We start from the raw sequence: 21372 nt of genomic DNA, 5'->3' as shown, positions 1-21372 counted from the left end.
ACCATAAAGAAGGCTGATCGCCGAAGAATTGATGCTTTTGAATTATGGTGCTGGAGGAGACTCTTGAGAGTCCCATGGACTGCGAGAAGATCAAACCTATCCATTCTTAAGGAAATCAGCCCTGAGTGCTCACTGGAAGGACAGATCGTGAAGCTGAGGCTCCAATACTTTGGCCACCTCATGAGAAGAGAAGACTCCCTGGAAAAGACCCTGATTTTGGGAAAGATGGAGGGCACAAGGAGAAGGGGACGACAGAGGATGAGATGGTTGGACAGTGTTCTCGAAGCTATGAACATGAGTCTGACCAAACTGCGGGAGGCAGTGGAAGACAGGAGTGCCTGGCGTGCTCTGGTCCATGGGGTCACGAAGAGTCGGACACAACTAAATGACTAAACAACAACAACAACAAAGGTGATGGCAACAGATCCCTTGGGGTGGAGCTGGTGGAATGGGGAGAAGCCATTTGTGGTGCGATCCTATTCATATCCAAAAGTTAACCCCAGTGAGCTCAATGGGATTTACCTCAAGTAAGTGCTTTAAGTAGGGGAGGGGATCCATTTTTAGTCTGTGGGCCTCATTTGCTTCTAGGCAGTCTCTGGGGAAGGGGGGCGGTTATGCCAGTGGTGTGGGGGCAGAGGTAAAAGGGGACAGAGCAACAAAGGAAAACTTTACATTTGTATAGTTTCTACACACCTTTGCACACCCACACCCTGCTCTCTATCATTCAGTGTGGCAAATTTGCAGCTTTCAAGGGTGCATTCCAGTCAGACAAACACATTCAAGGAAAATGCAAAGCAGGATGGGAAGAGGGGCATTACTAGGGAGAGAATGTGGCCTGGAGAGAGAGTCCGGAGGATCAAATAGGCTGCATTTGAACCCTCTGATCTGAGGATCCCCATCCCTGGTATGTAATATTGAACCCTTACAAGCAGGTTCTGTGTACACCTAGTGTCTATATATTTTCCCCTGAGCGCGGGGTCAGTCCTTACCTGAAAGACTACTGTGTATTTTTCCATCCATTTCGAAGATGCCCTTAAAAGATTCATAAAGGATATGAAATCCTTCTACGTTTCTTGCTTTCGCCGCACGGTGCTGTGAGGAGCCTAACCTAGCCGCATGTCACACACAAAGAGATCTTATGCTTCCTAAATCCCGACATCTATCTCAAATCTTGGGAACTAGTTTCACTGGAACAGCATGTGTTTCCATCAGCTGGATAACAGATAACCTTGAAGCCTATGAGCCTACTGCTGCTTACATCCTGTGATGCAGTTCTGAAAGGTCTAGTGTAGATTTTTTTGGACAGACTACACTGCTCTTCTGTTCTCCAGGATTTAATCACTGTCAAAGAACTAGGTGAGGCAGAGAGGAAGAACGTGCTGTACAGTGGTACCTCTAGTTACAAACTTAATTCATTCCAGAGGTCCGTTCTTAACCTGAAACTATTCTTAACTAGAGGCGTGCTTTCACTAATGGGGCCTCTTGCTGCCACTGCGCAGCTGGCACACGATTTCTGTTCTCATCCTGGGGCAAAGTTCTCAACTTGAGGTAACTCTTCCAGGTTAGCGGAGTTTGTAACCTGAAGCGTTACCTGAAGGGGAGGAGGGAAGTCCAAGAGATTCATTGGAATCTTGTTTTTATGATCTATGTTCGATATATGATTGTAAAACTTTAATCTGAAAATTAATCTGAAAATTATATATGAATGAAAATGCCAGATACTCCTGAATTTATGCCATATACAAGAGCTGCCCTTGCAGGTCCATCTTTTTGAGAAGAGCTCCTAGCCCATAGCTCCTAAGACCAATTTGATTAGACCTGTGGGCCTACAGCTTCCATCATCCTGACTATTGAACTTGTTGGCTGGAACTTATGGAAATTGGAGTCCAGCCATATTGGGGGATTAATACTTTAGCCAGCCAGCCAGCCACAGCTTAAGTTCCATCTGCACCATGCATTTAAATCCTATCATCTGAAACAGGCACGGCATCCTCAAAAGAATATTGGCAACTGTAGCTTGTTGAGATGCAGAGTATTGTTATCAGATCCCTTCCCAGACTTACAATTCCCAGAAAGTTCCCCGGGAAGACGGATTGGATGTTAAATCACTCTGTTAGGACACTGCTTTCAATACATGGGACCTTACAGTCACCTGCAAGATCACCAGCAAACTGGCATGCCATGTCAAAACACTTACGAACAGGCCATCTGGGGAGGGTGGGCCTTGCATTTAATGCAATAAATCCTGCCTGTCCCTAAATCAACTTGAACTTGCATATTTCAGTTTAAAAAGAACAAAAAAACAACCAAAAAGGTAGCCACATGGGCCCATGGGAAAATTCTCCACATCCAGAATGAAGAAATACAGTGGTACCTCAGTTTAAGAACAGCCCTGTTTACGAACGATTTGATTTACAAACTCCGCAAAACCGGAAGTAGTGTCCCAGTTTGCGAACTTTACCTCGGTCTAAGAACGGAAGCCGAACGGTGGAAGGGCACCGGCGGCGGGAGGCCTCATTAGGGAAAGCACGCCTTGGTTTAAGAACAGACTACCGGAAAGGATTAAGTTCATGAACCAAGGTACCACGGTTCTTATTTAGGCCAACCAAAATGTGACACAATTTTGTGGTTTGTTCAATGGTGTTCTGGGCTCATTCCTTTCTTTGTTTCTCCTGCCGCCAACTTCAGTTGAAAACATTGGTTTGTTGAGACTACATCTGATGTGGGAACATGCAGTTTCTTGCATATTTCCATCACCGATGTCCATTCCAGGAGAAATGACTTCTCAACTAAAGATGAATCATTGCTGCTAATTATCATGGAATTGTTAATTTGGAATGCCATAAAGGTGAGTCGCTTCTTCTCATCTTCAAACTGCCTTCTCCCTGAGCTATGATGGCCCATTTCCATTAGCAAACAAGAGGCTGTTAAAAGAATCATCCTCATACATTTCCTGAGCCAATTCACTCTCTGAGAGCAGATTCTTCTCCCTCCCACAGGAAAGTTGGGAGGATCATCTAACAGAATATGCCGAAATTTTCCATTGACTGGAAACATTTTGTTCCAGCCAGCAAAGAAATCTGGCCAGCAAAGAAATGCAAAGATACCGTTGGGGGAAATAATTGAGTATGAGACATTAGTGTAGCAGAGACATAGAAATATGATTGCATTGTATAACAACAGTGAAATCTTTGTTGCAAGTTCTCATCTCATCCTTTCTGGTGTCCTACCTGGTTTTAAAGCTTTTCTGATGGGCATTCAGGTTTTCTGTTGGCTGAGAGCCATAGCTGTCAAGCGCCCCTTATTTGGCGGGACAGTCCCTTATCCCAGCGCCATGTCCCGCTGCTGTCCCTTATTGATGATGTCCCTTAAATAAGCTACTGAAGGTAATGGGGCCCTTTCTATGTCCAGCTGTCCTTTGTCAACAACAAATTGTTGCTGTTTTTTTGTGTTGAATATATGCTATATGGTAATTTATGGACCTAATGGGTATCTATTTGGACGCAACAAAATATGTATTTTATCAAAGTAATTGTTGATCCCTTATTTTGGCTGCTGATCCCTTATTTTTGAGGCTGCTGGCCCCTTATTTTCAAATCTGTAAGTTGACAGCTATGCTGAGAGCTAATGTTGCCTTTCTAGAAAATACTTTCTTCTATGGCAGTGCAAACTCAGTTAGGAATTTATTTAACAATGGGGCCTTCAAACGCTCATTATTATAACTGTTGTAATTGTTGTAATTAATGCTATTTATTATAACTCACCTTCAACCTGAAGGTTCCTAGGTCAGCACACACACAATTCATGAAAGACCCACATATTAGGAGCACATATAAAATTCATAAAGTCAATTTTAAAAACCCCAGTTATAACTGTGTACAGCTGAAAACACTGGCAGCATTAAGATAAATTAAACAGTATAAAGAATTTATGATGGATGGAATAATGGAATAATGAATGGAATAGTTTCTGTAAAATATACAGGGATTTATGATATGTAAAATGAACCATGGAAAGAGAAGATGGGAAGTCATTGATATTTTAAGGATGTAAAAAAATCAGTACTTTAAATTGTAAAGCAGAAAATTTAATAAAAACTATATACAAAAAATAAAAAAAATCAGAATAAACCAGTTCCAAACCAGCCATCTCCATAGGCTTGAAGGAAGAAATACATTTTAACTTGGCATCTAAACATATTATTCTACCCTTCCTGTTCTCAGTTCTAACCATACCAAATACAGAACCATTTGCTTAACAATATACCAGAACTTCCTTTTGCCAGTTAAATGGTTTTGATTGGCAACCAGAACACCACTGTTCGTGGCTGAAGTTATTCTCTACTATGTATGTCTGGTTTATATTCCATTCAGTAAGTCTGGAAAAATTTGGCATCTGCCCTGGCTTTCTGGAAGGAACCAGTTTTCCATGACCTTTTTTGCCCACAATATTAAACCCTGTGTTATATCTTTAATCATCTGTTTCTTTATGCTTCCAAGAGTTCTTATATTTTTGCTTGATTGGTTTTAGGTTGCATTTTTGTTCCTGTTTTAATGTCTAGTGGGTGTTTTTTTAAAGACTCTATCACTTACAGATTCTTGAAACGTTAAGCAGTTCATACATACTGTTAGATAAACAAATAATAATAATAATAATAATAATAATAATAATAATAATAATAATTTATTATTTATACCCTGCCCATGTGGCTGGGTTTCCCCAGCCACTCTGAGCTGCTCCCAACAGAATGTTAAAAACATGATAAAACATCAGACATTAAAAACTTCCCTAAACAAGACTGCCTTCAGATGTCTTCTAAAAGTCAGGTAATTATTTATTTCCTTGACATCTGATGGGAGGGCGTTCCACAGGGCGGGCACCACTACCGAGAGGGCCCTCTGCCTGGTTCCCTGTATCCTCACTTCTCACAGTGAGGGACCTGCCAGAAGGCCCTCAGGGATGAACGATGGGGGTGGAGACTCTCCTTCAGGTCTACTTGGCTGAGGCCATTTAGGGCTTTAAAGGTCAGCACCAACACTTTGAATTGTGCTTGGAAACGTACTGGGAGCCAATGTAGGTCTTTCAGGACCAGTGTTATATGTTCTTGGCGGCCGCTCCCAGTCACTTGTCTGGCTGCCGTATTCTGGATTAGTTGTAGTTTCCAGCAAAGGACCCCACAGATCATCAAGTCTCTCTACATTTTCTTAAATGACTGGTGGCTTAACACCTAAATAATAATCATAGAGTTGCAAGGTAACCCAAGGTATCCAGTCCAACTCTCTACAATGCAGGATTTTCAACTAAAGCATCCATGACAGATGGCCATCCAAACTCTGCTGAAAAACCTCCAAGGAAAGAGAGTCCACAACCTTCTGAGGGAGTCTGTTCCATTGTTGAACAAGCGCTTATTGACACAAAGTTCTGTCAGTGTTTGTAAAAGGCAAAAAAAGAAGGAAAGGGTTCTGACCTCCCTTTTTCTCTTCAGTCTCCTTGTCGGCACAAAAGGAATCCACGAGAATATCCTTGCAGAGTTTTATTCTTAAAAGGTCCTTGTGCAAAACACAACTGAATAACTACACACACCAGCACCAATCAACCAACCCAACCTCCAAACACCAGCCTCAGCACAAACTAACATTTCTCACTTTATATATACAACCTGCTGCAGGCTGCTGAGTCATGCTGACCCAGCTTTATTTGCATTAAAGAAACAGCGGCCATTTTAGCCGTGACACCCCTTCTGTTTCTTAAATGCGAAAAACCCCAACAGAAACAATACATACATACATTATATACATAAACCCAGTTTTGTCATTAATTCATTATGACATGTTGCTGGCAAAGGCTTGGTAAACAAATCAGCAATATTATCTTGTGATTGACAATACTCCAGTTTGATTACCCCATTCTGTACACAATCTCTCACATTCGCATGACGGATAGCAATATGTTTTGATGCGGATTTCATTATTTCCGAGCCCGCTAATGCAATGCACGATTGGCTATCTTCATACACTTGGATAGGCAAATCTACTTTACAGTCTAGATCTTTTAGTATCTGTATAAACCACACGATTTCATTGCATGCTAGTGATAGGCTCCCATATTCTGCCTCACAGGATGAGGTAGCAACAAATCCTTGTTTCTTTGACCTCCATCCAATTATGGAATTGGCAAACATCATAACCATTCCACTTGTAGATTTTCTGGTAGCTACACAGCTTCCCCAGTCCGCATCAACAAATACTTCTAGTTTTTCGTCTTGTGTACTAGATATCTTCAAACATACATTTAATGTCCCCTTTAGATATCTGATAAGCCTTTTCAAAGCACACCAATCAGCAGTACTGGGTTTAGATACACGTTGGCTCAGAACATTTGTAGCACATGCAATGTCTGGCCTTGACCACTGGCTTAAATACAACAGTGATCCTATTTTTGAGTGATACAATTCAGGCTGATCAAATTCATCATCACACACTGTCTTTGGGAAATCTGGTGTCATGGGAGTCAGAACTGGCTTGCAGTTTTCCATGCCAAACTGCTCTATCAAATGAAGAATTTTCTCTTTCTGACTTAATAGGAAGCTTCCATCAGCTTCCTGCCTTACTTCTACTCCCAAGTAATTGCTTACAGGCCCTAAGGCTTTAAGCTTAAACCTCTTTTCCAGTTGACTTGTGAGCTTCTGGATCTCATCTGTGGAACTCCCTGCCACAAGCAAATCATCAACAAAGACTAAGAGCATTAGATATTTGTTGCCTGTCCCCTTGGTGTACAGACATGGATCAGCCACACTCCTTTTAAAACCAAGTTTTACAAGGGCTTCATTTAAACACTGGTTCCAACACCTTCCACTTTGTTTGAGACCATAAACAGCTTTTTTCAAACGCCAGACTGCACCATTCCCCTCTTCAAACCCAGGGGGTTGTCTCATTAACACTTCATGGTCTAAATTTGCATGCAGATATGCAGCATCAACATCAAAATGGTGCACTACTAGTTGTCTTACAGCAGCAATGGAAAGCATTAAACGAAAAGTTTCACTCTTTACAGTGGGAGAAAACACTTCATCATAACTCTCCCCTTTAATCTGAGTGAACCCTCTGGCTACTAATCTGGCTCGAAAACGTGTTTCCCCAGATGCAAGGGTTTTCCTTTTGTAAACCCACTTGCATGACACCACTCTGCCACCAGGTGGCGGCATTATGACCTCAAACACTTTGTTACGTTTAAAAGAGTCCATTTCTTCTTTCATGGCTTGTTCCCACAAAGCACGTTCCCCAGGGGGTAAGTCTAAGACTTCATTATAACTTTGTGGTTCCACACAACTCACATTACATACTCTCACTCCTCCTAGGGTCAAACGCTGAGGAGGTACGCCCTTGTTTGAACGTTGGGAGCGTCTAGGCACAACTACTTCTTCCCCCCTTATCTCTGGCTCTTCTTCCTCTTCCTCTAGAGAAGAAGTATTATCTATTGCCACATCTTTTGGGGAAATCTGTGCCTCCTCCTCATCCTGCTCCTGTGTTGCCAATGGCTGAGAAGAAGCCTCTTCTCTTACTTGCAGGGGCAGTAGGCAATCTGGGTTGGCATGGATTGCAGTCCATCTGTCCTGGTCAGCAAAATCTGCACTTCGTGACAGAATCACGCGTCCTGGGCATAAATTGAAACGCCATCCTTTGCCATAGGACTGATATCCTACAAACCGCAGTTTCTGCGCTCTAGCGCCCCCTTTCTGGCGCTGAGCTTTGGGAATATTTACATGTGCCCAAGAACCCCAGTTATGGAGCATTTTCCACTCTGGTTCTTTCCCAAACAACACACGATAAGGAATATCTTTTATAGAGCTAGACCAGGTTCTATTAATCAAAAAGTTTGCTGTGAGAAAAGCCTCGCCCCACAGCCTATGGTTGTGGCCCAATCCTGCATCCACTAGCAGGCAGTCCTTTACTGACTGTATTACAGCCCCACGTCTTTCACACAGACCATTTTCAGCAGGGCTATAAGGGTTAGTCAAGCGATGAGTGATCCCCTTACATCGCAACCATGCCCCAAATTGTTTGTTCAGAAATTCTCCGCCCCTATCTGTTTGCAACTGCACAACAGGGCGAGCGAAGAGCTTTTCAGCTTGGGCAACCCATTCTCTGAATGTGGGGAAACACTCAGATTTCTGCTTTAACAAAAACAACCAACTAAAACGTGATTTATCATCTATTACCAGAAAAGCATATCTGGCGCCCCCTTCAGTCTTCTGTGGAAAAGGGCCTATCACGTCACAATGGACAAGTTCTAAAACCTCTTTAGATACTCTGTCACTTTTAGATGCCACAGGCTTCCTCTTAGATTTGGCCATTTTACATACATTGCAATCTAGGAAACAGTTACAGCTATTTACTTTTAGGTTCTTGCACACCTTTTGCATTTCTGAAAGCACACGGAAATTGGCGTGACCCAGTTTTCTGTGCAGTTCATGTATACACCCCTTATGAACTGGCAAATTATCCTGAACCACCTGGGCTGCTTTAACAGGCTTGTCCTGCATTACATATAACCCATTTTCCATCTTTGCATGGCCACATACCTGAGTTCCATTCTTTATCAGACAGCCATCCTGCGTGAACTTAACACTATACCCGGCTTTAATCAAACAGCTTACAGACAGCAAACAATAGTCCAAACTGCTGACAAACAGAGTCTCTGGTAGAGTAGTGTTCAAGCACTGCAGGAAACATGTTCCCTGGCCATCAATCTTGCTTCTACGACCATCAGCAAGATAGATTGAGTCTTTTCCATTGGTTGGCTTCTCCAGGGTCTTAAAGTCCTCCCGACTGTTGCAGATAATCCTGCTGCTCCCAGAGTCCAGCAACCATGTTCCTCGAGGTATCTTCCTCTCCTCTCGAGAAAATGCAGACACAAACTGAGCAGAACGCGTGTTCTTCTTCCCTGAAGAGAACCCCTTCTGCTTACGTTTCTGCGTCGATTGCTGTCTCTGCTCCACGTCTCCTGGAAGTCTTGCCCTGCATTGACTTTGGAGATGCCCGGGTTGGTTGCATCTATAGCACCTCCTCACCGCCATGGCCAAGTCCAAGCCTTGGCGTTGCTCCATTGGCAGATTCTGCTGCTGGCCCCCTTTGCTGTAACTCCTCCGCTCTGGGAGTTCAGCCTGTCTATCTGACCTTCTTTCTGCTTCTTCGGTCAATCTGCTCACCACATACTCAAGGGTCAGATCTCGGGGACGCATACTCTCCATGCTGTTAATCACGGGCAACCAGCTTTCAGGCAAACTTGAAAGGATAATGTATGTTTGGTCAGTCTCATCATAACGCTTACCTCTCTGTTGTAGTTGAAGAAACAGAGATTTCAGCGTTTGAAGATGAGTTGCCAAACTCTCACCTTCTTTCAAAACAGTCCTGAACAGCCTTCTGGTCAGAGAAATTATAGTTCCAGCAGTTTCTCTGACATGCATTGCCCTTAATAAATTCCAGCACTCAAACGCTGTGCTGGCATTTGCTACATGCAATAACTGAGAGTTGCTCAAACACAGCATAATTTGGGCACGAGCCCTTTCATCTAGCTGTTTTTTCTCAGCAGTGTCCCGTCTCAAAACCTCAGTTTCAACACAGTCCCATAGTCCATCTCTCCTTAACAACTGCTGCATTTTAATTGACCAACTCAGCCAGTTGCTTTCTGAGAGAAGTTCAAAAGGGATGCCTCCCCCAATATTTACAACTTGGGAAGACTGGAAATCTGCCATCTCTGCTGGTGCTTGCTGAGCCCCTTCTGTGGGGCCTCCAGCAATCTCTCCTGACTCTCTCTTTAGAGTCCAACTGGATGGTCCTGGCTGGCACTCACCGGCTTCTAGCTGCTGCCTCTGTTGACCCTCAGGTCCCGCCTGGCTCTGCAACTGGTGTAGCCGCTCTGTGAGTAGCCTACTGTGGTCCTCTAGCCGTTCAAACTGTTCCAGTAGCCGACGCCGAGTGCTTTCCTGATCCTCAGATCCTAGCCGCTCCAGCGTCACTGCACACAGTTACAGCTTGCCACCAACTGCTCCAACGCACAGCCACTGGCTCCATACACCACCAGGACTCACCAGCTCCCTGCTGAGATGCTGTCAGTCGTTTTGCACTCTGCACATGCTCAGAAACACTGGGCCCATAACCTGTCAGTGTTTGTAAAAGGCAAAAAAAGAAGGAAAGGGTTCTGACCTCCCTTTTTCTCTTCAGTCTCCTTGTCGGCACAAAAGGAATCCACGAGAATATCCTTGCAGAGTTTTATTCTTAAAAGGTCCTTGTGCAAAACACAACTGAATAACTACACACACCAGCACCAATCAACCAACCCAACCTCCAAACACCAGCCTCAGCACAAACTAACATTTCTCACTTTATATATACAACCTGCTGCAGGCTGCTGAGTCATGCTGACCCAGCTTTATTTGCATTAAAGAAACAGCGGCCATTTTAGCCGTGACAAGTTCTACCTGATGGTTAGCTGGAATCTCCTTTCTTGTAACTTGAATCACAACACACTATGGTGTTTCTTCACCCCCTTACAGAAGTGTTCTCGTTCAGGATGTCAGCCAGAAGACATGCCCTCCTCCAAGATTCTGTAAGCTATGTGGGGCTCCAGCACTTCACATCACACCCCTCATGGTTTCCCATTTATTTTTCCCAACTGACACTTAATATTCCATATGTCCTGGAGGCCATGCTGCATGCTTCGTTCCCACTGGGTTGTTTGGTTTGGAGATGGAGTTCCTCCTTCTTTAAAAAGAAATGTTTTGTAGCTCTGCATACCTTGTACGCTGATCCCTCCCTCTTCCAGGTACGCTGATCCCTCCCTCTTATTTGCCGTCACAGATGCATGATGTGCAGGGAAGGCCAAGGCAGCGGTCCAGGCATTAAAGTGCCATATCTGAGTCTTTTACCACTGAATCGGGGCAAACAGCAATCAAGTTTCCCAAAGGTTCCCATTTGCTCTGATTCAGTGGTAACACACTGATTTCCCCATACAGTGGTACCCAGCAAGACGAATGCCTCGGAAGACGAAAAACTCGCTAGACAAAAGGGTTTTTCGTTTTCTGAGGTGCTTCGCAAGACGGATTTTCCTAAGGGCTTGCTTCGCTAGACGAAATGGCCCTGCCTCTCGTGTCATGGTGACGGTCACTGCACGCACGCACGCTCGCTTCCCCGCTCCTCCGGCTCCCTCCCACCTTCCGGCTGACGGCCGACCTTCCGGCTGCCTCGCGCCACTGCCCACCCCCCTCGCGCGCTCCCCTCAGAGAGCTGTTGCCGCCAGCAGCCAGCGTTGCAGCCAGAGTCGCGCTCCTGAGCCCCGCCGCCCTCCAGCAGCCACGTCGCGCGGTGGCCACAACGCACGGGTGAGTCTGAGGTACCGGCTGCAGCAGCTGTCCTGCTTCTCCCCCCACCCCCGCCGTTGTTAGTGTTTAAATACAGTGGTGCTTCACAAGACGAAAAAACTCGCACAACGAAAAAACTCACGGAATGAATTAATTTCGTCTTGCGAGGCACCACTGTATTTTAAAAAGTGAAAATCTGGACACAAAACTTGTTGAGACAACAACAAATGCTCAGACACAAAGCTTTAAAGTCTGGATGAGCCATACATCTTACCCCAGATGCACAGCTGTCCCCCTACATATGCGGGGATTGCATTCTGGGACCCCGTGCACATAAGTGAAAATGCATAAAGCGGGGAGTGCCCTCCGCTCTCTTTCCACACAACTCTCTCTTCCACCGAAACTGAAACTCTGGGGCTAGCTGGAAGATGTGCCAGAAAGCGGCTGCAGCTTCTGTGCTACCCCACAATCAGCTGTTAGGCGGGGAGGCTGAGCAGCATAAAGCCCCACTGCACCTCTGGTCTCTTCAGGGCTTCCTCCATCCTCACTGATGTCCTCTTCTGGTCCAGGGAGGGTCTCCTTGTGAGCCACAAGGACTCTCCAGTTCTTTCCCACCATTTCCTGGCATGATTCTATTTATGTAATTATTTCTCATTTACGCAGCCTCACACAAGTGTAACACACACCTGGGGAGGGATGCCCGTAAGGCAGAATTCAAGTGCAATGAATAAGCAGCATTGAATGTTTCGGCAGGTGCATTTCGTTTGATTCTTTTGCTCTGGTGGGCTATGCTTTGAACAGATGCTCTCCCTTCCCCCTTTCAATGCTCCTTTAAACCGAGCAAGGAAAGACAAAGAGATTTTGCCACAGACAAGTGCAAGGCGGGCTGCCGACAGGGACACTGCTCTTTGTGTGTTCTCTGGGTCAGCCAGCCAAGCAGCCAGCCGGTCAGCAGCCAAGCCAGAGGCCCTGGACCTTTGCTTTGTTTGTTGCTTAGTACGATGTGGTGCCGCCAGTAACTCTGGCAGCCGACTGAGTCAGCAACAGCCACAAAACACAGAAGATCTGAAGTGGAAAAGTAAATAGGAGCTCAGGACTTGGCAGGAAGGCTGCCACCATTTTACATCCTTGCAAGGTGACACTGAGCATATGTGATACCTCTGAAGGTCCTCTGATCTGGGCACCGATAACTTTCAAAGAGAACTGAGGGACAGCTTTATATTTCTGTATATTTTGGAACACCTACCAAATCGAGCGGCCTTATTAGATTACCATTTCCTGCAGCACCAAACTATTCCATCAGTACTTTATGTAGTTTATTTAGATTCAGTTAGATTTATAGATCATAGAGCTCATAAAAAATATGACAAATGTTTTACTCCCACCCGTCAAACCTGCTGAGATGACGTGCGTCAAAAGAAAAGGTATAATACCAATAAAGCTAAAACAGTGAAAAGACAAAACAGCAGTAAAATCAATAAACGCTCCAAAAGAAGCAAAATATTATCAGAGCCATGAAGCCCCACAGAATGGGGTAAGGATGGACTCTTGGTAAGGATGGACTCTTAGGCATGCTTTTGGCAGGGCCATGTCAATAACTAAGGTTACATACACACCAATCGACACACAGTTAGGGAACTGCAGTTTCTTAAGGGTGCTGCAAGATTATATTATCTGTGTCCTACCTTTCCTCTCTGGATCTCAAGGTGGCAGCACATGCCAGAACCCATCAGGAAAGACCAAAAATATGCTCAGCTTCATCTAAAGCTCAAATATCCTGCCCTTTGGCTTCCTTGACATTCTTCTGTTTTTCTAGCTTCATGATGCCACCAGAACTCAGGTGCATCAACTTCATGCACCTTAATTTGTGTTCTGTTCTCACTGTGTACAATTTACATAGACATTCAACAATATACAGGTGAAACTTGGGAAATTAGAATATCGTGGGAAAGTTCATTTATTTCAGTAATTCAACTTAAAAGGTGAAACTAATATATGAGATAGACTCATGACATGCAAAGTGAGATATGCCAAGCCTTTATTTGTTATAATTGTGATGATCATAGCATACAGCTGATGAAAACCCCAAATTAACAATCTCAGAAAATTAAAATATTATATGAAATCAGCAAAACAAGGGCTGCAAATAGAGCAATATTGGACCTCTGAGAAGTAGAAGCATGCATATGTATTCAGTACTTGGTTTGGGCTCCTTTTGCATCAATTACTGCCTCAATGCAGCGTGGCATGGATGCTATCAGCCTGTGGCACTGCTGAGGTGTTATAGAAGACCAGGATGCTTCAATAGCAGCCTTCAGCTCTTCTGCATTGCTCAGTCTCATGTCTCTCATCTTTCTCTTGGCAATGCCCCATAGATTCTCTATGGGGTTCAGGTCAGGCGAGTTTGCTGGCCAATCAAGCACAGTAATCCCATGGGCACTGAACCAGGTTTTGGTACTTTTGGCAGTGTGGGCAGTCCTGCTGGAAAATGAAGTCAGCATCCCCATAAAGCTCATCTGCGGAAGGAAGCATGAAGTGCTCCAAAATCTCCTGGTAGATGGCTGTGTTGACCCTGGACTTAATGAAGCACAGTGGACCAAGATCAGCTGATGACATGGCTGCCCAAATCAACAAATGAGATGCAAAAGCTGCTTTCATCAGAAAAGAGATTTGGGGAGTCATGTCATCAGCTGGTGTTTCTTCAAAATGATGTGAAATAGCATGCTTAAGCATACCAAGTGATATGTAAGAAAATTCCTGTCTCTCATCATTTGGAAAAATTCCAGTTTATCTGTGTATAGAAACAGTACTCCCCCCTTAATGGACACTGGTTTCTGTCATCATTGAGATGACTAAACAAAATGAAAAAAGCCTCATAAAAGATCTCTCAATAGCTAAGGCATTTTTAAAAATGCTAAATGTACATTTCTAGCATTACTCGTTCATAGGATCCTAATAGCCTGGGCATCTTTTTGTTAGATGTGCATTATTGGGGCATCTTGAAAATTAGCCTCTGTTGCCATCTGCTTCCTCTTGCATCTTCAGAAGGACTTCTGTGTGATGTGTTTTCCAGCAGAGGCATGCTATGTGTTTTCCACTAACCATGTTTATGGAATGGAAATGACATTTGGGTGGTGTGCGGAAGTGGGCAATTATGCCACATTTTTGTATGACGTGTCCAGGCAAATTCATTTCTGGTTATCTTTCGGACATGTTCTTGCTGCATGTGAAATGAACATGTGACACAAAATCAACTAGACAGTGACTGCATGTGAGCACAACAAACAAAAGTAGTTTTTTATTTTTAAAAAACCTGATACTCAGAAGGGTTGGATCCTGGCTTGTACCCATGTGACCAGCTGCTCGAGGAGGTGATTTTCACTGATTCTTCCTTTCCCCTGCAATCCCTTGCAAGCACACTATCCTTCAGCTTTGGATTTTAATGATGTCTGTGAAGACGTTCATGCAAGAAACAAGGAATGCCTGTGACTAGTAATGATATGTCGTATAGACAACTGCTTAATTTCCCCCCAGTAATATTGATGTGTTTCAGTTATCATTTGGAAGGACAATACTTTCCTGTTTAGCAATTTGCATACTCAAAGAAGGATCCCCAGATTATCTGGGGGACAAGCCTGGTAGCCTGGACCCAGCATGACATGGGATAGCAATGTTCAGTAAATCCCACCCTGAGGCTGTGTGCATCCGTCAGGCTTCAGGAAAATGGCTTCCTCCCCCCATGGCAGTAGATCAGCAGAACAAAGGAACAGGAGTCTTCTTACCAGTTAGAAACTTTAATAATCACAGCAAGAGGACAAAGAACCCATCTCCTAGAAATGGCGGTGCTCCCAATTAAGGATTACACCCCCTTGCGTCCCTATTAATCCATGTCACTTCTACGTCATGTAATCTGAGCTTGGCCCGTCTGTGCTTTGTGTGCTTTCTGTTCTGCCACTTTCTGAGCTCTTCTTGACCTTGGGTAGAGTGGATGAATGCTGTCCAGAGACAGTGAATCTGTTAACACTCGTGTGTGTGTGTGTGTGTGTGTGTGTGTTCTCCTAGCTGTTCCCCATCCAGTATTTCCCAGCTTCTGCCTTCTTAACTATGCCCTTCTGCAAACCACTGTTCCAAATCTATAATGTCCTCCTGCTCCTGGGAAGATTCAGGATTCGGATCCTGATCAGGGGGAGGGGGAGGCTCCCACAATTCTTCCTCAGTGCAGCTCTCCTCACCACAGTCCCTGACAGTAACTTGAGAGCCAGTGTGGTGTAGTGGTTAAGAGCCATAGACTCGTAATCTGGTGAACCGGGTTCGGGTCTCCACTCCTCCACATGCAGCTGCTGGGTGACCTTTGGCTAGTCACACTTCTCTGAAGTCTCTCAGCCCCACTCACCTCACAGAGTGTTTGTTGTGGGGGAGGAAGGGAAAGGAGAATGTTAGCCGCTTTGAGACTCCTTCAGGTAGTGATAAAGCGGGATATCAAATCCAAACTCTTCTTCTTCTTCTTCTTCTTACAGCTTAAAAGGATTCTGAGCACTGTAGATTATCACACACGAAGTTGGCAACTCTTAAACAAACTCCAGGGCCCAGATTGAGGGAAATAATGTGCTTTAAAGGATATAATGAAAGTGCCTATTGTAATTTATGTTAAGGAAATCAAAATCAACACAACTTGCAACTTGCAAAAAAGCAGGCACACTTTTTCAAATCATTTCAAAACGGACACACCAAGAGAAGCAAGGTAGCTTAGTTCCGAGTGTCTTATGAGCAAGAGGAATTTCCTGCTTCCTGCCAGTCCAACCAATTACCATCGCAGGGAAAACCAGAGGATTCCTGTGTCTTCCGTGATTATCTCCTTCATCCAGCTGTGAACTTCAGTCTCTGAGAGTGAGTAATAAGTAATGACTCAGAGTCCTAGGAAGCTGCCTCAGAACATCAGTCCACCTACTGCTGAAATTGACTGGGGGTGTCTCTCCAGGGTTTCGAATCAGACCTTGCCTGGAGATGTGGGAGATTGGACCTGGGATCTTTTGCGTGCAAAGCACATCCTCTGCTACTGAGCTACAACCGTTCTCCCTAGAATGCAAGATGGAGCATCCACCTGGCATTTTAGCAGGCTGGTCCCTGAATGAACCTTTGTCCTCCCTGTCAAAGATTTGTCATAAAGGTAAGGGAGGGGAAGAAAGAAAACAATGCAGACAGCCTCAAGCTGAATTTCTTCCAATACTACTAAGAGGGATGGTAAGAGGCAGCTGCACCTACGAAGCTGGAGCCCTTAGGGGGAAAGAAAGAGAAAAGCAGAAAAACCGAATTCCATTCTTTTGGCAGGTTCATTGGGGCAGAGTAGGTTCCTAACATGTTGAGTTCACATTCTTTTGAATTTCACTGACCTGCAAAAAGCCTTGCATATTCCTCAGTCTCAGGTATGCCTTGTGACTGGGGGGAAAATGAAGAAGTCACAGGGATTCCCAAGCAGCTTTAGACCAGCCTGTTTCAGCGAGGGAGCCATATAATTTGTTTCCAAATCATATCCATATCCGCCATGTGCATATTGCGCCGGCTCCAGTGCTAGTGTCTGAAGCCGAGGATGCATAATGTTGGCCACAATCCATCTGTATTCTATAACTTCTTGAGAAATACTTTTAAATGTGTTTCCCCTCAAACCAGCTTTCATCTGATTTGAAAATCTACAGCATGGTTAAGCCGAGTTGTGTACATTTCAGGCAGCCATTGTGCACACGCAATGCACACACACGGACAACAGTTTCATTTTTATGAGAGTTGCAGGAGGTTGTCAGGGTGGAGAAACAAATCGAGTAATGTGCATCAGATAGAGAGACATCCCCAGCTCTTTTCTGGTGTGTATAGGTAAATGTAAAGGGACCCCTGACCATTAGATCCAGTTGTGACCAACTCTGGGGTTGCGGCGCTCATCTTGCTTCATTGGCCGAGGGAGCCGGCGTACAGGTTCCAGGTCATGTGGGCAGCATGACTAAGCCACTTCTGGCGAACCAGAGCAGCGCACGGAAAAGCCGTTTACCTTCCCGGAGCGGTACCTATTTATCTACTTGCACTTTGACATGCTTTCGAACTGCTAGTTTGGCAGGAGCAGGGACCGAGCAATGGGAGCACACCCCGTCGCGGGGATTCGAACCGCCAACCTTCTGATCGGCAAGTCCTAGGCTCTGTGGTTTAACCCACAGCGCCACCCACGCCCCTCTTTCTGGTGTGTACAGCAACGTAAAAATGCAACTGGAAATGACCCTGCTGAATTTCGAGCTGCTAATTTGTGTGCATAGCCTCAGACATCACAGGCAATAACCAATGAGTACTCTTATGTTCCCACAACACACAAACGCACACAAAACACATGGCTATTGCGTAAGTAATGAAAATGCCAACAGGAAGAATAATCACTTTTTGCCGGCAGCTGTGAAGTTCCAGGGATGTGTGTGATTTGCCTGTGATGATGGGAAGAGTGCTATCTGAGGGAAGCAATTTGGACTCTCCACTCGCTATGGCTGGGCTGCCTGGGAAACATCATTTGGATCTCTGGCACTGATTTGTGAGGACTAGATTTTCCATTTTTATATATATTTCACTGGGGGCAGGATCACAGCAAGGTTTAAAGGCCTGTTCTTGGATGCATTCAATATTAAATTGTGGGAAAGCAGTGTACTTCAAGGGCATTTTTACTGCAATTTCCTTTTCACACCTAATTGTACGTAATTATGGTATTGTTCCCAGCACAGATTTAATGCTCACTCACTTTTTTCTTTTTACTTTTTGGTCTTGGGAATGATATATGAGCCATATAATCAGAGACAAAAACCCACAGCACTCAGCAGGGCCCAGTATCTCCTGTCTCTAACAGTGTGGGGGCAGAGATTTGATCATGCATAGTGTTATGAGTTTGGGGAAGGGGTGGTACTGTGGTCTAAACCACTCTGGCTTCTGTCATGGTGCCCCATTGTGCCAGAAGCTACTGTTAGGTCCATCATGAGACGTCCACCAGTTTCCAACCACAGATACCAGCAGCCTTCAAACAAGCAAACTTGCCTTATTATCGCTCCCAAGTATCCCACTGCCAGAGGATTGCCTCCTTCCATTCACCAGTTTGCCTCCTCCAAGTGGAAGAAACCTGGGCAGTGCTGAATGTCACATCCATTGCCAGGTGTGTCCTGCTAGAAATAGAAAAGGGCTTTCCCCTTGGCCTGCCTGTATATCCACTCAGTTGCCAAGTGCTTTTGTGACATCACAAGAAACCCACAGCCAATGGCAACAGCTGGGGAGGCATCATCTTCATTGCTTTGAGCCTCACAATGGCAGGTGGACCTATCAGTGATTGTGTTCTTGTTTATTTGGGACACGGGTGGAGCTGTGGTCTAAACCACTGAGCCTCTTGGGCTTGCCGTTTAGAAGGTCGTCGGTTCGAATCTGTGCAATGAAGTGAGCTCCTGTTGCTCTGTCCCTGCTACTGCCAACCTAGCAGTTCGAAAGCACACCAGGGCAAGTAGATAAATAGGTACCGCTATGGCAGGAAGGTAAATGGTGTTTCCATGCGCTCTGGTTTCCGTCATGGTGTTCCATTGTGCCAGAAGCAGTTTAGTCATACTGGCCACATGACCCAGAAACTATCTGTGGACAAACACCTGCTCCCTCGGCCTGAAAGCAAGATGAGCGCTGCAACCCCATAGTCGCCTTTGACTAGACTTAACCATCCAGGCGTCCTTTACTTTTTACCTTTACCTTTAGTCTGAGACCTTTCTAACCCCTGGATCCAGGAAGTGTTGAAAAATAGCTTCCTGGTGAGGTGATCACCTGGGTGATGGGCCATTAAGGGGTAAAAAGGAAAGTGGCTCTGTGTGCGAGACAGCAAATGGGTGGGGCCCTACTCTTAGCTTGTGGGTAGTTACAAAGTTTGGAGAGATCTGAGCTAGAAACCAGAGAACAGCAAATGAGGAACTAAGGGGGGGGGGCGCAATGTTTGATTTATGTTTGAATCGAAGGCTGTGGTTACGGAAGAACCAACACCCTTTTGGGGTGTTAGTGCTGTGAACTCCTCCATCGTAGGCTCAGGCTCATTATAGACACAGCTGTGTACCAATGTTCAGTATAAAATGTAGAATAGCCTAACATGAAGCACGTAAAGAGTTTGCGTGCTAGCTTCTTCCTCAGAAGGAGGCGATAGCAGATGGGTCTGAAAATAACCATGGCTATTTCTTAAATCATAGTAGTGATGTATGGAAGTGAGAGCTGGACCATAAAGAAGGCTGATCGCCGAAGAATTGACGCTTTTGAATTATGGTGCTGGAGGAGACTCTCGAGAGTCCCATGGACTGCAAGAAGATCAAACCTATCCATTCTTAAGGAAATCAGCCCTGAGTGCTCACTGGAAGGACAGATCCTGAAGCTGAGGCTCCAATACTTTGGCCACCTCATGAGAAGAGAAGACTCCCTGGAAAAGACCCTGATGTTGGGAAAGATGGAGGGCACAAGGAGAAGGGGACAACAGAGGACGAGATGGTTGGATAGTGTTCTCGAAGCTACCAGCATGAGTCTGACCAAACTGCGGGGGGCAGTGGAAGACAGAAGTGCCTGGCGTGCTCTGGTCCATGGGGTCACGAAGAGTCGGACACGACTAAACGACTAAACAACAACAATTCTGGGCCCCACACACTATACCACTGGTCCTCACCAGCAGACAGACTGCACTGTGGGCTCAATCTTTCCCTTTCTGGTTCCTGCACTGAGGGCAGCCTCATTCATTGACCCATCTGCTCTCCTCCCCACCAGCTTGGTCCAGATAGAACATGTTGCCGCCATGGCAGAGTGCTTTTTGATGGGAGCTGCTCAGCTCCCATTGATGGCAGCTGTTTGTCCACTTGGGCATTGCATGTAAGGTAATTTGAAGGTGGATGCAGGAACTCGGCTTGCCTCCATTGTGTTGCCTGCCCACCCGTTGCTCTGCATCTTTGTGGGAGGTTGGCTCTCAAGGTACTAGGAGGGAAGTTCATTCTTCCTGGTTCATTGTACAGCTCCAATGTGGAAGTCATCAGTCTTGGCTTTTGGCAGTAAAGTTTGTCAGCATCGCCCTTGAGCCAGTGTCACCAACTGGACTCATCCACTCAGCCCCGACTGGGCTAGGCGAGCTGGGTAGCACTTCCAGAAGACCACCTTTCTCACAGGAACAGGTCTAAGTGCTGTGGACTCACAACTCAGAGCTGTGAGCACCGCAAATCACTCCACCAAGAAGACAGTCGTTGTACAGCAGAGCATAAATCACTCGGACGACAGTGCTGAAGAATATCTTCTTTTATTCGCTAACAGCTACTGTACTATACAAACTATATACAAATGGAGGTGCTGGAGTGCACTGAGTGTTTCAGCTGCGACCTTATCTACACAGAGATAACACTCAGTCTTTCCGACACACTGACTGACTCACTCCCTGACTCTCTCACTGACCGACTCTCTCTTTCACTGACCAACTCACTCTCTGACTGAGGTGCTGGAGCAGAATATGTAGATATCAGAACATGCCTCCTCCTCTCTGCAGAATCAGCAGACTGCTCAGGAGATTCTTAGATATGGGAGGGGTGAAATGTCTGTCTTAGATATGGGAGGGGTGGACTGTCTCGCCAGAGTTGTGCTGGCTAAGTAAGGAAGGAAAGGGGGAAAGCCCTTCCCTTTCTCTTCCTTTCTCATGCTGCAATCCATGATGCAATAAATCTCCCCCTCCTCCCAGACAGGTGTAATTCACTGAAGAAAAACAGGAAGAACACACTACACATTGCACAATTTTCTACCACAGGGATTCCAAATTCATGAGGTTTTCAAATTCCAGAGTAGATGCAGGTGCGCAGGAGAAAACAATGCGACGCCTTAAAAAGTTCTTGTCGGATATCAAGTTTGCTCCATTTCAAAAGCTCAGCCGCCATCCCATTTTTGCACAGTGTGCTGAGTATCTGGACAGGGAAGAGGAAGAGGGAAATACAGTGGGTACAATAAAG

At 45.2% G+C, this 21372-nt stretch overlaps 1 long non-coding RNA gene across 1 annotated transcript in view; it reads right to left on the bottom strand.

Annotated features, from left to right (window-relative positions):
• The window catches only part of LOC310660155, a 46294-nt gene extending 26877 nt beyond the window's left edge, over positions 1–19417 (bottom strand). The window contains exon 1 of the long non-coding RNA XR_014503250.1: positions 18473–19417. This is a non-coding gene — a long non-coding RNA (uncharacterized lncRNA). The remainder of the gene's footprint in view (positions 1–18472) is intronic.
• Between the last annotated feature and the right edge of the window lie 1955 nt (positions 19418–21372).

This window comes from Podarcis tiliguerta (genome assembly GCF_965153285.1).
Source record: "Podarcis tiliguerta genome assembly, chromosome: 11".
NCBI lineage: Eukaryota > Metazoa > Chordata > Lepidosauria > Squamata > Lacertidae > Podarcis > Podarcis tiliguerta.
This window is presented reverse-complemented; position numbering and strand designations above follow the sequence as displayed.